At 44.8% G+C, this 24113-nt stretch overlaps 1 protein-coding gene across 2 annotated transcripts in view; it reads left to right on the top strand.

The window, feature by feature from the left end:
* Positions 1-234: 234 nt before the first annotated feature.
* LOC309553385 (leucine zipper putative tumor suppressor 1-like) overlaps positions 235-24113 on the top strand; it is a 98280-nt gene continuing 74401 nt past the window's right edge. For both annotated transcript variants that reach the window (XM_082254557.1, XM_082254556.1), the window contains exon 1: positions 235-363. The gene's annotated coding sequence lies outside the window, so the exon portion shown is untranslated. The remainder of the gene's footprint in view (positions 364-24113) is intronic.

Here is a 24113-nt window from a genome sequence, read left to right as displayed (position 1 = left end):
ACTGAGGAACGTGAGCATAATAAAGTAAGCCTATACAAATGGCTAATATAATGAATCACAAAACAAATGCATTTTTTAAGTGGGTGCTTGGAGAAAGCAAGCATAATCAAGTGAAAAAAATGTCAGGATATTGGAGTGAGAGTACGAGGGAGGAGGAGAGGAGCAGCAAAGTGTGTGGGAGTCAGATGGAGTTTTATGTAAATACTGCCTTTTTTCCCTCTGGCCAATCAGAAGGGGAGATTGAATCCTATCCCAGCCCTTCATCGCTTGCCAATTTGGCTACCAGACTCCGCTCTCAGTGGATAATCAAATCTTCTGAGCTACAGGTCTGGCCTCCAACTGACAGGCAATAAATGGGAGCAGGTGAGTGGAAAGAGCAATAGGGACCATGACCTATTCAGTAGGGGACATTGCTGGTCATAGAAGACTGGCTGCATGCTGCTGATCATTGATGTTACAAAAATGCAAAACCCACAGCAACCAATCACATTACACCTGTCATCAAGCTGAAGGCAGCTAGAACATGAAAGGTGATTTCTGAATGGTTGCTCTGGGTTACAACACTTTATTTTATATATTTGATTCTGCATGAAAGAGATATTTCCCAATGTATGTGATGACAGCTCTAGAAATGCTTTGTGTAACTTTATATGGATCGGGTATTGACATATCAGAATGTTTCAAGATTTCAAAATATGAAGTCTATAATTTAAAAAAAAATGTTCCAAGCTAAAATGCAAGTGACTCTATTCTTGATGGGAACAGGCTGATGATCTGCATACATGTGGGGGAGCATGCAATATTCTGCAAGCAAAAAAAAAGGGAGGGGGGATACTATTTAAGGAATTGGGTGGAAGCAGTGATATTCTGCAGGGACAAAGAACAGAGCAATACTCAAGAAATGCAATGTTCTGCAGGCTAGAGTAGACTACCCAATGTTGATGAACTACAAGTCCCAGCATAACCTGGCATATTTAATATATTAAGGTTTGCTGTAACTTGTAGTTCAACAGGTAGATTGGGGAGGTTTAATAAGGATTATCTAGACTTGATGGTACCAATGAAGTTATTTTCTAAAGAAGATGATGATGAAGTCAGAGTTAATGGCCGATGACAGGAGAGAATTACATTTCAGATGTTGAAATGAGAACTCAATCTGTCAGATATTAGGCAGCAACTCTCTGCTAGAGTGATGCTCTGCAAGTTTTGTCAGACAAGGCAATGAAAAGGCTTCCTGCGGGATATCTCACACGCTATAGAAAAGAAGGAAGCTCTGCAGGGAGCTTAATAAGTGGGGTGACATCTCATTAGCTCATTTATGCTGCGATGTTCTGCATCATTGCTAATACCGTTCTTGTCTGCAGGCTGATTATTACTGGGGTGGAATTAGAAAGATAATCTGCATGCTTCCCTTGGCAGTATGGTAGAGGAATGCTCTTCAGATGCCTATTACTTAGTATAGTGTAGTGTGATGCTCTGTTCTGACACTAGTGGAGCTGTTAATAGACTGATACTCTGCTGTGAGTCTTAGTGGAGAAGTTAAAAAGGTTATGTTCTGCATTTACAGTTATTAGAGTGGTTAATAGAAAAATGCTCTGCAGTTTCTGGTAGCTGAAAAAAAAATGGTGAAGCGATGTTCTGTAGTGTCTGAATAGGTGAATTGATGGTGGAGCAATGCTCTGCTGTCTGCGGAGTGAGATGATGCTCTGTAATGTAGAAGGAGTAATAGAGTGATGCTCTGCAGCAATAATGAGTAGAAGTGATAAGGTATTAAAGATCATTTTGAAGAAATGCTCTGCAGAGTCTGGTAGTACAAGTCACACTGGAGCGATATTCTGCAGTTCTACAGGTTGAAGTGGTAAAGAAGCAGTGATGGGGTACTGGGGATGATAGTGGGTGATACTCTGCAGTTTCTGGTTGTGTTAGTAATGGAAGAGTGATAATCTGCAGTGTCTGATTGAATGATTGTCTGCTGTGGCTGAGGTGAAGTGACAAGGCAACATTATATCTGTAGTGTCTGTTTTTGCAAGTGACAGTGGAGAGATGGTCTGCAGAGTCCGCTTAGTGGAAGTGATAATGGAGTCAGGTCATCTTGTGTCACTCAATAGAAGTGATAATGTAACAGTGTCAGATAGTTGAAGCAATAATGGAGCGATGCTCTGATGCATTGGTCTGTTTGTGAAAGTGATGTTAGACCAATGTTCTGCGGTGCTGGTTAGTAGATGTGATAATGGAGAGATGCTCTGCAGTGTGCTATTAGTGAAGAGAGTAGTAGTGGGATGATTCTTAGTGTCTGGGTTGCAGAGGGGATGTTGGTTCGATGCCCTGCAGTGTGTGGTATATGGATTGGTGGTGGAGCAATGTTCTGCAGTATCTGGTAGTAGAGGTGATGGTAGGGTTATGGTCTGCTGTGTAAACATATAAACAATGTTTTTGGTGGAGCAATGCTGTCTGGTTAGTGATGGCAATGGTGGAGCGATGCTCTGTTGTGTCTAGGTAACATAGGTGATGGTGTTGCAATGATCTGCAGTGTCAAGGGTGCGAAGATGGTTGTGGTGCAATGCTCTGCTGAGTAGGGGTAATGGAGATAATGGTGGAGTCGAACTGTTCAGTGTCTGGGTAGTGAAGGTGATGTTGGAGCAATATTTTGCAGACTAAGATTAGTGGAGGTGGACAGGTCTGGATGGTAGAGCCAATGGTGGCACAATGTTCTGCAGTGTATAGGTGATGGAGGTAATGGCACAGCAATGTGCTGCAGTGTGTGGGTAATGTAGGTGATGGTAGAGCAATGTTCTGCAGTTTCTGGTTGGTGGAGGTGGACCAGTGCTTTGCAGGTCTGGGTAGCAGAACTGATGGCGGTGCAATGTTCTGCAGCATCTGAGTAATGTAGGTGATGGTGGAGGTGGACCAGTGCTTTGCAGGGCTGGGTAGCACAATTTATAGTGGTGCAATGATCTGCAATGCCTGGGTAATGTAGGTGATGGTGGAGCATGATTCTGCCTTGTGCAGGTAGAGAAGCTGATGGCAGTGCAATGTCTGCAGCATCTAGTTAGTGAAGGGGATGGTGGAGCGATGGAGGAGTGATGCTCTTCATGGTATTGGGTAACTGAGCTGATCAGACTGCAATGTTCTGCAGCGTCTAGGTAGTGGCGGAGATGATGGAGCAAAGGAGGAGCGATGTTCTCCATGGTTTGGGTAGCAGAGTTGATGGTGGTGCAATGTTCTGCAGTGTCTAGGTAGTGGCGGAGATGATGGAGCAAAGGAGGAGCGATGTTCTCCATGGTTTGGGTAGCAGAGTTGATGGTGGTGCAATGTTCTGCAGTGTCTAGGTAGTGGCGGAGATGATGGAGCAAAGGAGGAGCGATGTTCTCCTTGGTTTGGGTAGCAGAGTTGATGGTGGGGCAATGTTCTGCAGTGTCTAGGTAGTGGCGGAGATGATGGAGCAAAGGAGGAGCGATGTTCTCCATGGTTTGGGTAGCAGAGTTGATGGTGGGGCAATGTTCTGCAGTGTCTAGGGTAGTGGAGAAGATGGTGGAGCAATGGAGGAGCGATGTTCCTCATGGTTTGGGTAGGTGAACTTACGGTAGTGTAATATTCTGAATTAGCTAGATAGTGGGGGAGATGATGGAGGAAAGATGCTCTTCATGGTTTAGATGGTTGCGCCTATGTTGGTGCAATGTTCTGCAGTGTCTAGATAGTGGAGGAGATGATGGAGCAATGGAGGAGAGATGTTCTTTATGGTTTTGGTAGCTAAGCTTATGGTGGTGTAATGTTCTGCAATGTCTAGGTAGCTTAGGAGGTGATAGAGGAGTGATGTTCTTCATGGTTTGGGTAAGTGAGCTTATCCTATGTTCTACAGTGTCTAGGTAGCAGAGGAGATGATGAAGCAATGGAGGAACGATGTTGTACATGATTTGGGTTGCTAAGCTTATGCTGGTGCAATCTTCTGCAGTGTCTAGGTAGCGGAGGAGAAGATAGAGGAGCGATGTTCTTCATGGTTTGAGTAGCTGAGCTTATGGTGGTGCAATTTTCTGCACTGTCTAGGTAATGAAGGAGATGATAGAGGAGCAGCTTTATGGTTTGGGTAGGTGAGCTTATGGGGCTGAAATGTTCTGCAGTGTGTAGGTAGCGGAGGAGATGATGGAGTAGCGATGTTCTTGATGGTTTGAGTAGCTGAGCTTATGGTGGTGCAATTTTCTGCACTGTCTAGGTAATGAAGGAGATGATAGAGGAGCAGCTTTCTTTATGGTTTGGGTAGGTGAACTTATGGGGCTGCAATGTTCTGCAGTGTGTAGGTAGCGGAGGAGATGATGGAGTAGCGATGTTCTTGATGGTTTGGGTAGCCAAGCTTATACTGGTGCAATGTTCTGTAATGCCTAGGTAGCTTAGGAGATGATGGAGGAGCAATGTTCTTTATGGTTTGGGAAGGTGAGCTTATAGTGGTGCAATGTTCTGCAGTGTCTAGGTAGAAAAGGAGATAATGGAGGAGCAATGTTCCTCATGGTTTTGGTAGGTGAGCTTATGGTGGTGCAATGTTCTGCAGTGTCTAGGTAGCAGAGGAGATGATAGAGGAGCGATGTTCTTCATGGTTTGTGTAGCTGGGCTTATGGTGGTGCAATGTTCTGCAGTGTCTAGGTAGTGGAGGAGATGATACAGGAGTGATGTTCTCCATGCTTTTGGTAGGTGAGCTTATGTTGGTGCAATGTTCTGCAGTCGAGGTAGCGGAGGATATGATAGAGGAGCGATGTTCTTCATGGTTTGGGTAGCTGAGATTATGTTGGTGCAATGCTCTGCAGTGTCTAGGTAGCGGAGGAGATGATAGAGGAGCGATGTTCTTCATGCTTTGGGTAGGTGAGCTTATGGTGGTGCAATGTTCTGCAGTGTCTAGGTAGCGGAGGAGATGATAGAGGAGCAATGCTTTTCATGGTTTGAGTAGTTGAGCTTATAATGGTGCAATGTTCTGCAGTGTCTAGGTAGAGAAGGATATGATGGAGGAGCGATGTTCCTCATGGTTTGGGTAGCTGGGATTATGTTGGTGCAATGCTCTGCAGTGTCTAGGTAGTGGAGTAGATGATGGAGGAGCTATGTTCCTCATGGTTTGGGTAGCTGAGATTATGTTGGTGCAATGCTCTGCAGGGTATAGGTAGTGGAGTAGATGATGGAGGAGCTATGTTCCTCATGGTTTGGGTAGCTGAGATTATGTTGGTGCAATGCTCTGCAGGGTATAGGTAGTGGAGTAGATGATGGAGGAGCGATGTTCCTCATGGTTTGGGTAGCTGAGATTATGTTGGTGCAATGCTCTGCAGGGTATAGGTAGTGGAGTAGATGATGGAGGAGCGATGTTCTTCATGGTTTGGGTAGCTGCAATTATGTTGGTGCAATGCTCTGCAGTGTCTAGGTAGCGGAGGAGATGATGGAGGAGCGATGTTCTTCATGGTTTGGGTCGCTGAGATTATGTTGGTGCAATGCTGTGCAGGGTATAGGTAGTGGAGTAGATGATAGAGGAGCGATGTTCTTCATGTTTTGAGTAGGTGAGCTTATGGTGGTGCAATGTTCTGCAGAGTGGAGGTAGCGGAAAAGATGATGGAGGAGCGATGTTCTTCATGGTTTGGGTAGCTGAGATTATGTTGGTGCAATGCTCTGCAGGGTATAGGTAGTGGAGTAGATGATAGAGGAGCGATGTTCTTCATGGGTTGTGTAGGTGAGCTTATGGTGGTGCAATGTTCTGCAGTTTGTGGGTGGTGAAGGTGGAATGATACTCTGCAGCATAGAACCTATGAGAAGGGTAAGTAGGAGGTTACATACCTGACATCCTGATGGTATGGATGCCCAGTGGTGGCAGTAAAGGTGTAGAAGGTCTAGCGGTGGGAATTTAGCAATGCTCGGTGTAATTTCTTCTTGCAGCTGGTTGTGGAAAGGTGAGAGTAGAAGGCGGAGGAGGGGATAACACATGGATGGACAGTGTGCAGGGATTCATGTAGGGATGTAGTCAGGGACCAGCAAGCTTATTATTCACCTATTATTCTGCTTGTGATCTGTGGGGCTCTCTCAGCACCACTCTTCATATTTCTCATCTCTGGATGCTGGCGAGGGGTTAATAGAGTATAATCTCACTAGTGGTGCCACTCGCTATATACAGAGCGATGCCAGTACAAGGTGATTGTGTATCCAGAGCAAAGGGCACAGCGCTTCGTCACCCATAGCAACCAATCATCATCAGGGGAATGGAAGATGCTGTGTGCTCGGGTGTTTCCATCAAACCTAATTTACAAAAAAACAGGAAGGTTGTCCCTAGCAACAAGTCACATTTTCAGGTTTTAGTCCTTCATTTTTATTAGTTGTTGGGAGAATTAAACATGGAGTGTGTGGCTGGTTCTAGGTAAGATTTCCTCTTTTCTTTGGATGAGTATTCTGAAATCCTTGTCCTCTGTGCTATAAAAACCTCTTCTAATAATATGGATTATATAGTTAGAGGAGTGCAACCAAAACTCTAATGAGAAAGTCAACTTATGGAATATATATATAAATCCAGCGTGATGACCTCATTTATCTATAACGGCCCTGACCAATCCAAACACAGTCACTATGATAGGTTTGCCAGGACTGAGCGCACATTCTCTGAAATAAACCTGTAAATGTGTTTTATAAATAGAGTGTATGTCTCCTTCATAATGCGTTATAGTGAATCTCTTTATAAATAGAGTGTATGTCTCCTTCATAATGCATTATAGTGAATCTCTTTATAAATAGGGTGCATGTCTCCTTAGTGAATATACAGTGAATCTCTTTATAAATAGGGTATGTCACCTTACTAAATCTCTTAAAAAATAGGGTGCACGTCTATTTCTCCTTAGTGAATATACAGTGAATCTCTTTACAAAATCAGGTGCGTGTCTCCTTAGTGAATATTTATATAAATAGGATGCATTTCTCCTTAGTGAATATACAGTGAATCTCTTTATAAATAGGGTGTATGTCTCCTTAGTGAACATACAGTGAATCTCTTTATAAATAGGGTGCATGTCTGCTTAGTGAACATACAGTGAATCTCTTTATAAATAGGGATTATCGAACGGTTTGGGTCGACCATTGGTTCTACCCGAACATTGACTGTTCGAGGTTAGGCTGAATTCCGAACTTTTTGCTTAAAAAGTTCGAAATTCGGCAACCAGAACCGACCAAAATGCAATGGGACAGGAAATGGGCTTTAAAAGCCCGTGATTGGACCAGAACCATCAGTAAAAGCCAATTGAGGGGGCAGGAGAATGCTAGGAATGTGATTGGAGTGACTAGGGGGTCCATAGGCCAATCATTAGTGAATACGCCCCCCAGTATATAAGATAGCCCCGCCGAATTCCTAGCATTGTAATACAGGGACATGGAAGAGAGTGGAAGCAGTTCTGTTACTTCTGCTTCAAAAGTGTCATTTATGCATTTATTAGCGTGAGGAAAGGGATTTCTAGTGTAGTTAGGGTGCTATTTTCTACTTTAGTTATATTCAAAAATCTAGTTTCTGTAGGGAAAGTGTTAAGTGCCAGGGTGACCGTAGTGTAGTGTAGGGTGAACTGACTCTGACTGCTATGGCAGGGTGACCAAACCCTTCCATGTCAGGGTGACCGCTATAGAGAAAAGATCGTTTCTCTTAGGTCACTTAGGTCACAGCGATATGGCTTCTCGCCTGTCAGCCTGCTTTTTGCTGCAGGCGTTTATAGGGCTTTTTTGAGGACATGTTTGGAGTCAGGCAAAACATCTGAACTTGTGTATAGGAGTATATATACACACATACTTATTTGTATATATACACCTACACATATATAGGTGTGAAAGTAGCAGAACCCTATGCTTGCGCTAATTAAATAATTAACACCCATATGGCTCCGCCCCTATCACACCTATATATGTGTAAGTGTATAAATACATATAAGTATGTGTGTATATATACCCCTATACAGAACTTCAGATGTTTTGCCTGCCTCCAAAGACCCCAAAAAAATGCCCAAAAAAGCACCTGTGCCAAAAAAAAAAACGCCCAGGTGTGTTATTGCAGGGTTTTTTTTGGGGCATTTTTTGGGGGTTTTTGGAGGCAGGCATGACATCTAAACTTCTGTATAGGGGTATATATACATACCTACACATATATAGGTGTGAAAGTAGCAGAACACTATGCTTGCGCTAATTAAATAATTAACACCCATATGGCTCCGCTCCTATCACACCTATATATGTGTAAGTGTATAAAAACATATAAGTATGTGTGTATATATACCCCTATACACAAGTTCAGATGTTTTGCCTGCCTCCAAAGACCCCAAAAAAATGCCCAAAAAAAACGCCTGCGCCAAAAAAAAAAACGCCCAGGTGTGTTATTGCAGGCATTTTTGGGGGGTTTTTTGAGGCAGGCATGGCATCTGAACTTCTGTATAGGGGTATATATACACACCTACACATATATAGGTGTGAAAGTAGCAGAACACTATGCTTGCGCTAATTAAATAATTAACAGGCATATGGCTCCGCTCCTATCACACCTATATATGTGTAAGTGTATAAATACATATAAGTATGTGTGTATATATACCCCTATACAGAAGTTCAGATGTTTTGCCTGCCTCCAAAGACCCCAAAAAAATGCCCAAAAAAAACGCCTGCGCCAAAAAAAAAAAAACGCCCAGGTGTGTTATTGCAGGCTTTTTTTTTGGGCATTTTTTTGGGGTCTTTGGAGGCAGGCAGAACATCTGCACTTGTGTATAGGGGTATATATACACACATACTTATATGTATTTATACACTTACACATATATAGGTGTGATAGGAGCGGAGCCATATGGGTGTTAATTATTTAATGGCGGGCGACCGACCGCGACTTGTCAGGCGACCAAGTCACCTGACAAGTCGCGCTAGTGTGAATGGAGTCTTAGTTGTGACTGGAGTTATGCACTAATGACAGGAGGTGGCTTGCTAAGCACAGAGGGACGTTGGAGATTTCCGTCCTTTCCTGGCCTTCTTGAAAGGCATTGAAGGTAAAATCAGAATCTTCCAAGGGTTCAGACAAATCCTGGTGCTTCAGTGTCTGGTGACCCCCCTCTGAAAATGATAGCTGCCTTGCTGTTTCAATACCTCTTGAGTCTCTGATGACCCAAAACGCAAATGCAGACCAAGAAAGTCAGAGATCCAAGAAAGTCAGAGATCCAAGAAAGTCAGAGATCCAAGAAAGTACTCAGAAAGTACTTAAAGTCCAACTCCAGGAATCAGATTAGATTTAGATTTGTAATTGGTCTGTGTGCCGTCCCCCAGTGTCATCCTATACAATGCAGGGCTATTAACCCTGGATTGTACATGGTAGGAGGGGTGAGCATGGAACTGGGGCCATGAGCACCTTAGAGAGGTGGCTGTAGGGGAATGGTCACTCCTGGAGGGATCCTGCTGGAGTGGCCTTAAACTAAACCCACTGTATCAGCATTGAGCGTGGAACCATGGCCAGAAGCGCCCTGGAGAGGAGTTTGTGGGGGACCAGTCATACTACTGGAAGGACCATGCTGGAGCTGAAATAATGTATTGCTACTTATTCCAGTGTCCCTAGACAAAGCAAGTATTTACCCACTTTACCATTTTGCTGTCTTATGTCCAGGCCACTTTTTGCGATTCGGCACTGTGCGAATTTAACTGACAATTGCGCGGTCGTGCGACACCATACCCAAACTAAATTTACATCTTTTTTTTCCCACAAACAGAGCTTTCTTTTGGTGGTATTTGATCACCTGTGCGATTTTTACTTTTTGCTCTATAAACAACAAAAGAGCGTAAAATTTGAAAAAATAACAATATTTTTCACATTTTTTTTATATGAAATTCCCCCCCAAAAAAATTTAAAAATCTAATTTTTTTTAAATGTTTGGCCAATTTGTTTTCTGCTACCTATGTTTGGTAAAAAAAATCACAATAAGCGTATTTTGATTGATTTGCGCAAAAGTTATTGCGTTTACTAACTAAGGGAAAGATTTCTGTCATTTTTGGTGTTTTTTTTTTTAATGGCGGCGATCTGCGATTTCTTTTTGTGGGACTGCGACATTGCGGCGGACAGATCGGACCCTTGACTGACATTTTTTACACTTTTGGGGGTACCAGTGACATTGCTACAGTAATCAGTGCTATACATATGCACTGTTACTGTAAAAATGACACTGGCAAGGAAGGGGTTAATTTTATTGGAGAGGGAGGGGTTAATGTATGCCTGGTGCTTACTAACGTGTGTGGGGGGAGGTGACTGAGTGACACAGGGACAGATCGCAGGTTCAGCTATGCTGAACCCTGCAATCTGACCCTGTCTGTCACAGGAGATCCGCCCGCTTTGTTTACACAAGCGGGCGGATCTCCAGACTCGATTCCCCGATGATCGGGGAAGAGCAGCGGTGATCACCGCCTCTCCTCCCCTGGCCCGACTCCCGCTGTGACTGAATACAGCAGGAGTGAGCCTCCGGTGGCGAGTGCGCGCCACCCACAAGGGGAGGAGTCCAGCGACGTAGGTCTACGTCGCTGGACGGGAACAAGCCACTTTACCGCAGTACAGTCAACGTGACTGGTTGGCAAGTGGTTAAAGTGATTGTAAAACTTTTTTTTTTTATAAATATTTTATACTTACCTGCTCTGTCTTGAATCCTCCCCCTGCAGAGTACCCACCATAGCAAGCCACTTGCTTTGGGGGCACTCGTGCGGGCAGGGTCCTCAGCCTGGGCTCTGTGTGTCCATTGACACACAGAGTGCCGCTCGGCCCCACCTCCTGCCCCCCCCGCTGTATGCTCACTGGCTGTGATTGACAACAGCAGGAGCCAATGGCTCCCACTGCTTCCTCTCTGTCCAGAGGGTAGAGAGAGAGAGACGCAGCTTTTATGCACAGCATCACTGGATCGAGATCGGGCTCAGATAAGTATAAGAAGGGGAGCTGGCGAGGGACCTGCATACAGAAGGTTTTTTTACCTTTAATGCAGAGAATGGATAAAAGTAAAAAATCTTCTGCCTTTAGAATAACTTTAACCCCTTGTAGTGTGGAGAAGGGAAGGTTGGGGGGGGGGTTCGTGCAGTTAGGCTTAATGCCACAGTACCAGAATGAACATGTGACCATGGCCAGAAGCAGGGTTGCCACCCCACCCCTTTAAACCCGGACACACATTAATTACACAGGTTCTGTGGCTGATTAAGGTGGTAATTAAACTCACTTGGTGCCTAATGTGCCTTATATCAGCCTAAGAACCTGTGTAATTCATACAGTATGTGTCCTGGATTAACCACTTTAAGACCGGAAGGATTTGCCCCCTTAATGACCAGGCCCTATTTGGCGATTCGGCACTGCGCTTACTTCACTGGACAATTGCACGGTCGTACGACGCTGTACCCAAGCAAAATTTACTTCATTTTTTCCCACAATTAGATCTTTCTTTTGGTGGTATTTGATCACCTCTGCGATTTTTATTTTTTGCGCTATAAACAAAAAAATTGTGACAATTTTGAAAAAAAAATAAAACATTTTTACATTTTGCTGTATGACATTTCCAGGGAAAAAAAATTTCAAAATCAAAATTTTTTCACTTTTTAAGCCATTTTGTTTTCTGCTACATATTTTTGGTAAAACAAAAAATCACAATAAGTGTATTTGGTTTGTTTGCGCAAAAGTTATCGCGTCTACTAACTTCGGGAAATATTTATTGTTTTTTTTTTACTAGTAATGGCGGCAATCTGCGATTTTTTGCGGGACTGCGACATTGTGGCGGACAGATCAGACCCCTAACTGGCATTTTTTACACTTTTGGGGGTACCAGTGACATTACTACAGTAATCAGTGCTAAAAATCTGCACTGTTACTGTAATAATGCCATTGGCGGGGAAGGGGTTAACCCTGTGGGTGATCAAGGGGTTAAATGTGACCCTAGGGGAGTGATTCTAACTGTGGGGGGGGGCGTGGCTTCTGAAATGACCATAGAGACATGTGATTCTATATAGCAGGATCACATGGGCTCTATGATCATCCCAGGGAGAAGGATGGTCGGCTGTGTTTACAACCGCCGACCCTCCTTCTCTCTCAGCGGGGAACGATCGCGGGTGTCAGGCGGCAATCTGCCACTGCATCGGCTTCCCCGCTGATGATCGGGAGCGGGAGCGCCCCACCAGCGGTGCACGCTTACCCCCAAGCTGCTACCAAGCGACTGACGTATAACTAGGGTTCATATTCCTATCACACACCTTCCTGGTTTGTAGGTTTGTATGTATCTACTCGACGTATACCTACGTCGGTTTGCCTGGGAGAGCCACACTGCTGCAGTAAATATGTGGTAAGCAGTCGGCAAAAGTGGTTAAAGGGAGGAGGTGACAACCCTAACCAGAAGTGCCTCAGGGAGGAGGTGACAACCCTAACCAGAAGTGCCTCAGGGAGGAGGTGACAACCCTAACCAGAAGTGACTCAGGGAGGAGGTGACAACCCTAACCAGAAGTGCCTCAGGGAGGAGGCTTTGGGGGACCAGTTGCACTGCATGGAATTAGCTAATAGTACTTATTCCGTTGTCACATGATATAACAAGCATTTAACCATAGGGATGGAGATATTGCTAGTTCCTAGAGATGGGCTTGAATCCGCTGGATCTGCCCAGAATCTATTCTTTTCAGGAGGTGAAGCTGGTATTAGCAGCCTTCATACTTTCTCAGGTTTCCTTTAGGGCTTGCTCACACTTGCCACAAGCTAAATGTTCCATCTTAGCATGCGGGAGGCTGTCAGTTTTCAGTGAGCTGCAGTGAGGGGGCAGGGTGATGTGCATTTTAGCGCATTGCAATATTACCTTTTTTTTTTTTTTTAAACTTTATTTGAAGTGTCACAAAGAGACACTTCATTCCTGTCTCCACCTAGCAGTGCGGTCACATGCGGTACCTTCCTGGGTGCAGACCTCCCAACTTTTAGAAATGGGAAAGAGGGACACCTATTAGCAAAATTATGTAGGCATAGGACACACCCGCTGCCACGCCCCCTTTTTAAAACAAAATGATTGGTTAAACCCACAAGTGCTTTTTTTTTAACACTATTATTCCCTTATACTGGCTTTTGAAATTTACAAATGCAGCAATCTAGAAATTGGATGAAAGGTTTAGCACTGGGAAACACTTTTTGAAAGATAAAAAAGTACATTTTATATACAACTAACTATACAGATCAGACCAAAATGAGGGATAAATGAGGAGGAAAGAGGGACAGAGGGACTATGTTCGAAATCAGGGACAGTCCCTCAAAATCAGGGAAAGTCCCTTCAAATCCGGGACAGTTGGGAGCTATGTGTGTGCTGCGGTAAAATGCTACATGTCTGCATTGTATTGCAACTCACCGTACCGTGCCTCCTTGGGAACAACTGTGTGCCCAACGGGAACTAGCATTTATGCCATATGGAAAATCACCGTATGAACGATTCCTTCAAAACATCCATTTTGCGTCACAAAAGTTTTTCTTTATTAATCGCTTCCTGACCACCCGCTGCCTTTTTATTGCGGCAGGGTGGCTCTCCTGCGCAAACCGACGTAGACCTGCGCCGGTTGCATGCCGGAAGCTAGGGGGCGAGCACACGCCGCCGGTGGCGCGCTCCCGCCCCCACTCGTCAGCGGCTTCGATTGCTGCCTGACACCCGTGATCACTGAGAGAGAAGGACGGTCGGCTGTTGTAAACACAGCCGACCGTTCTTCTGCCTGAAATGATCATAGAGCCCATGGGATCCTTCTATATAGGATCACATGTCTCAATGGTCATTTCAGAAGTCTCGCCCCCCCCCCCACAGTTAGAATTACTTCCCTAGGCTCACATTTGACCACTTGATCACCCACAGGGTTAACCCCTTCCCTGCCAGTGTCATTATTATAGTAACAGTGCATATTTTTAGCACTGATTACTGTAGTAATGTCACTGGTACCCCCAAAATTGTCAAAAATGTAAGTTAGGGGCCCGATCTGTCCGCCGCAATTTCGCAGTCCCGCAAAAAATCGCAGATCACTGCCATTACTAGTAAAACACAAAAAAAAACAATAAAAATGAAATAAATCTTTCCTGTAGTTAGTAGACGCAATACCTTTTGCGCAAAGCAATACGATATATTTTGTTTTTTACCAAAAATATGTAGCAGAAAACAAATTGGCCTAAAATGTTAAAAAATTTTGATGCTTAATTTTTTTTTTTTTAAATGTCATATAGCAGAATGTGAAAAATATTGTTTTTTTCTCAAAATTGTCGCTCTTTTTTTGTTTATAGCGCAGAAAATAAAAATCGCACAGGTGATCAAATACCACCAAAAGAAAGCTTTATTTGTGGGGAAAAAAAGGACACCAATTTTATTTGGGTACAGTGTCGCACGACCGTGCAATTGTACGTTAACCACTTAAGCCCCGGAGGATTTTCCTGCTAAAAGACCAGGGGGTATTTTGCGATTCGGCACTGCGTGACTTTAACAGACAATTGCGCGGTCGTGCGACGCTGTACCTAAACGAATTTGACGTCCTTTTTTTCCCACAAACAGAGCTTTCTTTTGGTGGTATTTGATCACCTGTGCGATTTTTTGATCACGCGCTATAAACAAAAAAGGAGCGACAATTTTGCAAAAATAGCAATATTTTTCACATTTTTTTATATGAAATTCCCCAAAAAAAAAAATGTAAAAATCTAATTTTTTTAACATTTTCGGCCAATTTGTTTTATCCTACCTATGTTTGGTAAAAAAAATCGCAAAAAGCGTATTTTTATTGGTTTGCGCAAAAGTTATCGCGTTTACTAACAAAGGGAAAGATTTTTGTCATTTTTGTTGTTTTTTTTTTTAACGCGTAATGGTGGCGATCTGCGATTTTTTTTGCGGTACTGCGACATTGCAGTGGACAGATCGGACCCTTGACTGACATTTTTGACACTTTTGGGGTTACCAGTGACATTTCTACAGTAATCAGTGCTATACATATGCACTGTTACTGTAAAAATACACTGGTAGTGAAGGGGTTAACTTTATTTGGGAGGGAGGGGCTGTGTGTGTCCCTAGGGGCGTGCTTTCTACTGTGATTGGCTGTGGCTTGAGCTGTAAGGACACTGATCAACGGATCTACATACTAGATCCGTGTGATCAGTGTCTTTACAGCGAGGAGAATGACAGGTGGCTTGTTTACACAAGCTGCCTGACATTCTCCCTCTCCCCCGACGATCGCCGAGTGACCGGCGGACATCGGGTCCGCTGGTCACACGCGCGGGGGGGTCCGTGACCATGCGGGAGCGGGAGCGCGCCTCCGCGGGCGTGCGCTCGCTCCCCAGACCCTCCCAGGCTAGTGACGTTAATTAACGTCACTCTGCCTGGCAGGGGCTAACCGCCGCAGTAAATCTACTTGCGGCGGTCGGCAAGCGGTTAAAGTAACGCAGCGCCGAATCGCAAAATAGGGCCTGGTCAGGAAGGGGGCAAATCCTTCCGGTCTTAAAGTGGTTAAAAATCTCATTTCTAAACCTACTGCCATTATCAAAAGGATTATTTGTATCATTCAGAGGGTTTTGTTTTGGATTTCCTAATAATAAATTCAAATAAAATGGAGGCTTATTGATGGCGCTGGATGTTGTTATTGGTTCAAGCTTTACATAGGAGCAGCTGGGGGAGACCTTCTAAATGCTGGGTGTTTTTTTTCCCTGTAATGTGTGGGTCTGTTGCCATAGGATTCTGTCAGAATTTGACTTGATCTGGTAGAGGCTGCTGTCCCTGACGATTGCTCCTGCCTGACTCATGCAGCACAGAGTGTGCGTGGGAGGCTCAGCTACCTCTAAAGACTACAGCTGAAAAATCAGGGACAACGAGACTTTCTTAGGGTTGAACAGAGGAGTGTGTGGGAGCTCGCTGCCTGGAAGATTTTCAACCGATCTCCAATATTGTTGTTCGCTCTGATCCTTGCACATTGCCCTTTTCATATGTAGGTTATGTATGGTGCAAAAGGGCCTCAAACATAAAATATAGAACAAATGATGCTTGCATGATCTGATCGCTATACAATCTGATTTCAAATGACATGAGGATGAGGTGCATATGTCGATGCTCCTGATCAGGAATTATAACCAGGCCAAATCTTCCCCTGACTTCCAAAGAGGATCACACTGGCATTTTCTGACCATTTATGCAAGAGCATCATAGGTGTGCACAGCCCATTTCATTAGGGGGTGCACCCCAAAGCTCAAACACACATACCTTTCTCTGCAGCCTCTGCTGCACTGGACTGTGAATGAATGGGAAGTGCTCTGAGCTTCCTGTTCATTCACAAACTGAAGCATAGTACACACAGTTTACTATGCTTCAGTTATGAATGAACACAGTGAGCGTGTTCACTGTGTTAATATAGAAAAGGGAGAGTCAGGTAAAGGACATATTTACTTGCCCCTATCCTCACTCTCCTTTCTGAAACATTCCCCCCCCCCCCCCCAGCAGCTGGGGGGGAGAGGGGATGAGGGAAGCCAGCAGCACTGCTGGGGGAAAACGTGCAATACAGGAGCCAGGGCAGTAGGGGGAATCTGCACGTAGTGATTAGGGTGTGCCCAGGCCACGCCTATGAAGAGCATTTATGCCCCTTTCAAATGGGCATTCCGATCTGGTCCGCCTGTCAGTTTTTCAGGCGGAACTGATTGGATGCTACATGCAGCCCTATGGACCAGCAGAGACATCTCCGCTAATATCCGCTGCTATCTATTCCTGTCTGTCAAATCCAGACAGATGGAAACCCTATTTTCCATCCGTCTGGAGGATTGGATCGGATAAGATCGGATGAAAACAGACAGGCGGTCCGTTTTCATCCGATCTCCCATAGAGGAGAGTGGGGCTCTGACAGTTTTGTCTCTGCAAAGTAAGCAGAGACAGAGCTGTCATCCACCTGCTCAGTGGGGTCGGCGGATCGATCCCTGCTGAGCAAAATGGAGTCCGTCGGGCGCACTGCACTGCCCGTGAGAAAGGGGCCTTAACCTCTTGCCGACCGAATAAGACATATGTGCAGCCAGGGGAGGGCTGGCAGCCTTAACCTTCCTAGCGGTATTCCCGAGTGTGACTCGGGGTAAGATTTTAGTGCCAAAAGCGGTAACCCCGAGTCACACTCGGGGTAGCGCTAAGAAGATCGCTGGATGCTGGAGGAGGTTTTACTTACCTTTTCTCCGGGATCCAGCGAAGACTGCGAGCGGTGTGCGGCGGCGGAGCTTCCTCCCGATCGTCTGCGAGCCCCGGCTTCCGTCTCCGGCGACGTGACGTCCGCTGGGGGGTGGAACCGGCGGCAAATTCAAATGTAAAATGCACCAAACACACTGATACCGTTCAAAATAAAATCACATTACATTGCCCCCCAGTGCCCTTTCCTGCAGTTTTACTGTACTTTTTATGTAAATATATGTATATATATATATATATATATATACATATATATATATATATATATATACAGTATATATATATATATATATATATATACGTATATATATACACATACAATATATATATATATATATATATACACACACACACACATATATATATACACGTAATTCTTGTGAATGAGCAGCCCAAACCAACTGTATACATTATAAATATATATATATATATATATATATATATATATATAATATATGTATACATAATATATGTATACATACATATATATATATATATATATATATATATATATATATATATATATATATATATATATGTAATATATATAATAAATGTATACAGTTGGTTTGGGCTGCTCATTCACAAGAATTACATGCAAAATAATGGTACCGCTTTCAGCACCTAAAATCCAAAAGAATCATACCGCCAGGGAGGTTAAGCCTGGGGGGCAAGTCCGGTCAAGTGGCCCGTTGAACTACCGAATCAACTCACCATCCATGCCCAGCTTTTTAGTGGGACTGCGACATTGCGACGGACAAATCTGACACAAAGTGACACTTTTTGGGGACCAGTGACACTAATACAGTGATCAGTGCTAAAAAATGCACTGCTACTGTATAAATGACAATGGCAGGAAAGGGGTTAACACTAGGGCTGATCAAGGGGTTAAGTTTGCTCCTAGGGAATGCTTTTTTACTGTGTGGGGGATGGATGTACTAGAGAAAATAAAAAGATCTGTGTTTCAGCTCAGCTGAAACACAGATCTCCATCTTCCTGTGACAGAACAGCCGTCTGCCTTGCTTACAAAGGCAGACCGCCGTTCTGTCATTCTCCTGCATGATCGCAGGTGACCTGCTGATTAGCTCCCGCTGTGTCGCGTCCCCACATCGGTATGTGATTTTGCACAGCCAGGCCGCCCTGCCACACTATATATGCGGTGGGCGGTCTGGAAGTGGTTAAGCTGGATGAGTGGGTCCTGTAGTCCTTCACTAGTTCGGGGGTGGGTGACACATGCTGAGCTCTGAGGGGCTTATGCTAGGACCTGTAGTCCTTCACTTTTGGGGGGATTACATCCCCAAAAGCAAAGGACTGCAAGTCCCAGCATGAACCCTGGCTGAGATCTACACATGTGACCTCCTCCTTTGCGGCCAGCTTACGCTCCCATGACACAAGGGGGAGCCCTAGGGGACCTCAGGGACCCAATACCTTTAAAGAGGTTGTAAACCCATGAAACTATTTTTTTTTTTTTTGCTGCAACCTGAAAGAGAAACCCATAATGAGCTAGTATGCATTGCATACTAGCTCATTATGAAATACTTACCTTAGAACGAGCCCCCGCCGTGCTGCCCGCTTACCTGTATGACGGGCGACATGTCCAGTCACCCGTCTTCCGGGATCGCGGCATCCGGCCATCTGATTGGCCGGAGCCGCGGGAGCCGACAGTCACGGCACGGGTCTCTGAAGAAACGGCACCAGTGGCCGTTCCTTCAGAGCGCATGCGCTAGTGACTTCACTGGCTGCATGTCAGGTAAATATCTCCTAAACGGTACATGTTTAGGAGATATTTACAGTACCTATAGGTAAGCCTTATCATAGGATCATCTATAGGTAAAAGTGTCAGAGGAGGGTTTACTTCCTCTTTAAAGAGGTTGTAAACCCACCTCACAAACTTTTACCTATAGGTAAGCCTATATTAAGGCTTACCTATAGGTGCTATAAATATCTCCCAAACTTGCACCGTTTAGAAGATATTTACAGTGCATACTGCCGATGACGTCATCGGCGCAGGCGCTCTGAAGGAACGGCCACCCGTGCCGTTCCTTCAGAGCTCAGTGCCGTGAACGGCGGCTCCCGCGCGCAGGCGCGGGAGTGATGTAATCGCGCCTCTGGCCAATCAGATGGGCGGAGGACACGAATCCGGAAGCAGGACGGCCGGACATGTCGCCGTCCTGTCGCTAAGGTGGCGGCACGGCGGGGGCTTTGTTTTAAGGTAAGTACTTCACAATGAGCTAGTATACGATGCATACTAGCTCATTATGCCTTTCTCTTTACAGGGCTTTTTTTTTCTTGGTTTTTTGGGGGTCTTTACTTCCTCTTTAAGATGGAAGTAAACCCTCCTCGGACACTTTTACCTATAGGTAAGCCTATATTAAGGCTTACCTATAGGTACTGTAAATATCTCCTAAACATGCACCGTTTAGGAGATATCTACCTTACATGCAGCCAGTGACGTCACTGGGGCATGCGCTCTGAAGGAACGGCCGCTGGTGCCGTTCCTTCAGAGTCCGGTGCCGTGACCGTCGGCTCCCGCGCGACGTCACCGCGGCTCCGGCCAATCAGATGGCCGGATGCCGCGATCCCGGAAGACGGGCGACTGGACATGTCGCCTGTCATCCAGCTAAGCGGGCGGTACGGCGGGGGCTCGTTCTAAGGTAAGTATTTCATAATGAGCTAGTATGCGATGCATACTAGCTCATTATGTGTTTCTCTTGCAGGGTCAAAAAGAAAAAAAAAAAGGGTTTACAACCTCTTTAACTGGCCTGTATACAGCATGTATATTGATGTCTAGCTGCTCCTGGCTCTAAATACTTGTCTCATACCTGTATAATACAGGTATGAGACAGGTATATAGTGCCAGGAACAGCTAGACATCAATATACAAGCTGTATACAGTGCCAGGGGGTAAGTACAGGGAAAAAATGCTACACATGTTGTCGACACATCACATGACACTTTTTTTTTTTGTCACTCACTGGAAATTCTTCTCCGAGTCCCGACCACGTCCTCACAGACACTGTCCACCGCAGCAGCCAGCAGGTAACTTCACTTTAAATCTGGATTGCCGATTTGCCGCCGTAAGTTTACCAGGCCAGGCCAGCCCCCTCTTCTGCATCGGGCCCACGTTGATGGATGGAGGGAGGAGCCGGAGGCGGGTGGGGCCGAGCGGCTGGGGCCAGTAATCGGCGCGGAGGACGGCTGACCGCGGTGCTTTGCATGGGTCCTCCTCTCTGCTCTGGAGACCGTGACGTCACTGGTTGCTAGACGCTAAGCGGTGATCTAGCAACCAGGTCTCCAGGGCAGGGCAGTCGCCGGAACTTCCAGGAAGTGACAGACAGTGTCAGCGCTGCGTGTGACTGTGTAAGTGCTTGAGCGCCTCCCATTTTCAATCGAGTACCGACTACCGACTGACACAAGATACTGAGCGGCCTTTTCTGAGGGGGATCAGATCGGCCCGGGGGGGAAATTGCCACCTTGCCCACCGGCCCAGCCCACGCCTGTGTGCAGCAGCAGGGAAGGGTGGGCCTTTCGTGGGGGGAAAAAATGGCAAAAAAAAAAAACAATAGTATAGATTATACAATTGTAGCACTGCCCCCTTGAGGACTGCTGGATAACACACTCTCAGGTCCCCCTGGGTTACTGTTAGCAACGCTGGCATCAGGGCCGTCTTTAACACAGGGCAAAAGGGGCAGCTGCCCTGGGTCCAGTCATTGTTGTGGGGCCCAAAGCAGCTGCCCCTTGAGCCCACACTGCCTGCAAATAGTTAATAAGTGGTTTTGGGAGGGCTCAAGAAAATATTTGCCCAGGGTCAAATCAATACTAAAGACGGCCCTGGCTGGCATTCACAGATTAACACTTTACTTCTTGGCTTAGTCAATGATCAGTCCAGGGATATGTAGTTGTTTTTGGTGTTTTATTTAAATTAGGGATGGGAGAAGGGAAGAGTGGGATACTCCAAATTAAACTATTCACAATGGATGAGGACTTCTGTCTGAAGATGCAGCCCGGCAGCAGATTTACCTTGCCACTAGATGAATTTAGGTTAAGTCTCTACACAGACAACTTAGTTGGGTAGATTATCTTCAGGATACCTGCCTATTATCCGCTTTCACTCCACAGACTGACACCCATCCTCTGACTATCCTACACCGGGGTGGCCCCCCTCAGGTCAGGCCCATAGACACGATCCCCTGTACTCACAATACTGTTTTTTGAGGGTCTCCAGTGTCTCTACCCCTCCAGTCAGTTCTCCTGGACCACTGGGCTCAGTTCCTTTCCTCTGGTCCCCAGGCCGAATGCCTGAGACCACGTGCCACTGCTCCAGAGGAGGAGGCAGCCGCCACCCTCCCTCTGGGATTCTGCTCACCAGCCAAAGACCCCGCAGCACACGTGCTCCTGTCTTTTATACAGTATCCCATAATGCACTGAGACAGCCAGGCTCTACCAATAACTGGGACTGCATCAAGGCCTTTGTACTCATTGGTTAGGTTTCCTCCCACTTCCAACATGCCTCCCTATTGGTCAAGTGTGAAAACACTATCTAGACCCAATGAATCATACACTGAGCACACTGGGCAGACCTAACTCACAGATCCTGCTCTCTGGTAGGCAGAAAGCAATATAGATTTGTCTGCTGCTCCTCTGATAGGCAGACAGAGCCAAAAACTATACTCTCTCACTTGCACCTACCTAGGAGGGTGCATCACAATTGTGACACAAATCATATTGTAATTGAATGTTATTAAAAATTACCTTTCCTTTTCAATCTGTAGTTCTGTAATTTTCTGTAAAATGCAATACAATATGGCTACATGGAGGCGTTCTGTACACAGAATGTGTTCTGAAAATACCCCAGAAACATCATTTCCTGCTTGTGGGATTGGCTCATTGATTTTCCCAGAAGTCAGATTTTAGGCATCCCCTTCAACAAATATGTCATTTTTGGTGAGATACTCCCAATAGGAAATAACATCTAATAGCCCATACACACGATCCGAAAATCGGACAAAAAATACTGCGTCCGAAGCGATCGTACGATTATTGAATCGTTAGTACAGAGCTTCCAAGAGCCGATCACGACAGTTCATCCGATATTATCCGCTTGGACAAGCACAAACATTTTTCTTCTACCAGATCGTACGATTTTTGTTTAATCAGCACAGTTGTCACCCAAAAATACAATACAAATACTCTATAACACATTACATCACTTCTGATTTTTTATTCTGCCGTACGAGAATTTTTGTAACGTTAGTAATCTGTCCATTTTCGATATGCATGATAGCATGCAAAAAAAACGGACAATCTGTTGTCCGATTTCAGATGCTGTGTACAAGCCATACAGGAGCAGCTTTCCTCATTAGAGCTCTGCAGGTGCAGCAGCTGATTGATAATTATGAAACCACTCCTATTAGATATACTTACCACATGGACACAGACAAACACACAGGGACTTCTTCAGAATAACAAAAGGTAGGAATCTGCAACAAAGTTTGTTAAAATCCGTGTAATGAACATAGGGCATCCAGTAGGGCAATATTTTTTTCTTAACAAAAGTGGAGTTACTCTTTAACCGCTTCCATACAGAGCAGTTAGACACCCTTCCTGCCCAGACCAATTTTCAGCTTTCAGCACTCTCACACTTTGAATGACAATTGCTCAGTCATGCTACACTGTAACCAAACAAAATTTTTATCATTTTTTTCACACAAATAGAGCTTTCTTTTGGTGGTATTTGATCACAACTGGGGTTTTTTTTTTTTCGTGATATATGCAAAAAAAGAGCAAGAATTTTGAAAAAAAAACACTTTTTTTTAGTTTCAATTATGAAATTTTGCAAAAAATAAATTTTTCTTCATACATTTGGGCCAAAATGTATACTGCTACATGTCTCTGGTAAAATTAACCCAAATTAGTGTATATTATTTAGTCTGTGTGAAAGTTATTGAGTCTAGAAGCTATGGTACCAATTACTGAAAATTGATCACACCAGATGTACTGACTGCCTATCTCCTTTCTTGAGGCCCTGAAATGTCAGGACAGTACAAATACCGACCAAATGACCCCTTTTTGTAAAGTAGACAGTCCAAGGTATTTAGTAAGAGGCATGGTGAGTTTTTTGAAGTTGTAATTTTTTCCCACAATTCTTGGGAAAATGAAGAAAAACGGAAAATTTATATCAATACTTACCGTAATTTTCCTTTCCTGATAGAACTCCATGGCAGCACACGTATGGGTAGGCTCCGCCTCCTCTCCTACCCTATAGGACCCCACTCCCATAAATTTTTGCTCCAAGCCAGGAGCCGTGTTCCATATATAGACTACTCCAGCAGATGGGAGGGAACTCCTGCTGCCATGGAGTTCTATCAGGAAAGGAAAATTACGGTAAGTATTGATATAAATTTTCCGTTTTCCTGACAGACTCCATGGCAGCACACGTATGGGAAATAACTAGCCATACACACCCGGGTGGGCAACTGCTGGTCAAACAGAAATAGGTTTAATTTGCACCGTCAACAGACAAAATCTTTAAACCAAAATCAACTGAGGATAAAGAAGCAGGTTCAACACAATAGTGTGACATGAAAGTGTTAATTGAGGACCATGAGGCCGCTCTGCAAATGACATCTGGTGCAACATGAAGGGAAGCCGCCCAAGACGTAGAAATCCCTCTGGTGGAATGAGCCGTCACCACTTCCGGAGGAGCCAGTCCCTTGGCTCTATATGCCCACTGGATGGTCTGAACTATCCAGCTAGAAATTGTTCTGGAAGAAGCCCTCTTGCCTCTGTTCTTTCCATAAAAGAGAACAAATAGATAGTCTGACTTGCGAAAGGAAGCTGTGAACTTCAAGTATGTTTGAAGGACTTCGCCCACATCCAACGGATGGGTACTCTGGTCATCTTGAGACTTGAATGTAGGTAAAACAA

Source organism: Pelophylax lessonae, assembly GCF_965119305.1.
Source record: "Pelophylax lessonae genome assembly, chromosome: 4".
Lineage (NCBI taxonomy): Eukaryota > Metazoa > Chordata > Amphibia > Anura > Ranidae > Pelophylax > Pelophylax lessonae.
Note: the sequence above shows the minus strand (reverse complement) of the source record. Positions and strands in the feature narration are given on the sequence as shown.